The sequence below is a fragment of the Oryzias melastigma genome, linkage group LG16, assembly GCF_002922805.2.
Source record: "Oryzias melastigma strain HK-1 linkage group LG16, ASM292280v2, whole genome shotgun sequence".
NCBI lineage: Eukaryota > Metazoa > Chordata > Actinopteri > Beloniformes > Adrianichthyidae > Oryzias > Oryzias melastigma.
This window is the reverse complement of record NC_050527.1, coordinates 24888257-24888807: the sequence shown is the minus strand read 5'-3', so window position 1 is coordinate 24888807 and position 551 is coordinate 24888257. Positions and strand designations below refer to the sequence as shown.

Sequence of the window (551 nt, the reverse complement as noted above, 5' to 3'; positions counted from 1 at the left end):
GCGTGGGGGTTGACTAAAGTGACCTGAAATTAAGGTCAGCAGAGAAGCGTTTTCCACAGACGGGCTGTGACGCGTGCTGTTTAGAGGAAGGGGGTGTGTGAGGCGGGGGCCAACCAACGGAGCCCCCACTCCCCACCGCCTCGGATCAACACTCAGGAAACTGCGACCAGGAGAGGAGAGGGGCGTGTCTGCAGGAGCTGCTGCATTTGTTCGGGTCATGTGCGGTTCTGGTGCCCCCCACACACACACACATATATGTCTGGAGGTGAAGGTGCCCCCACCCACCCCAACATGGTTCCCAAGACGCTAGCTCCCTCTTTCTTAAGATGGACATCCATGTGCTCCAGAGAGGCGTGGTGCATCAGGCCCGCGTGCTCACTTTCATTCAGGCCAACACAAGGAGAGGGAGCAGCCCCCTCCCCCTCCCCCACCGATCAATAAGAGGAAAAAATCCATTGTCCTCCTTGAGGAGCAGCTCCATCAAATCAAAGCACAAATATAGAATAAATATACTAACTTCTATCTGCCCCCCTCATTACACACACCTTTGT

General features: G+C 55.0%; 1 protein-coding gene across 1 annotated transcript in view; it reads right to left on the bottom strand.

The window, feature by feature from the left end:
* mex3a (mex-3 RNA binding family member A) overlaps nt 1-551 on the bottom strand; it is an 8265-nt gene that overhangs the window by 6463 nt on the left and 1251 nt on the right. The gene's annotated exons all lie outside the window — the stretch shown is intronic.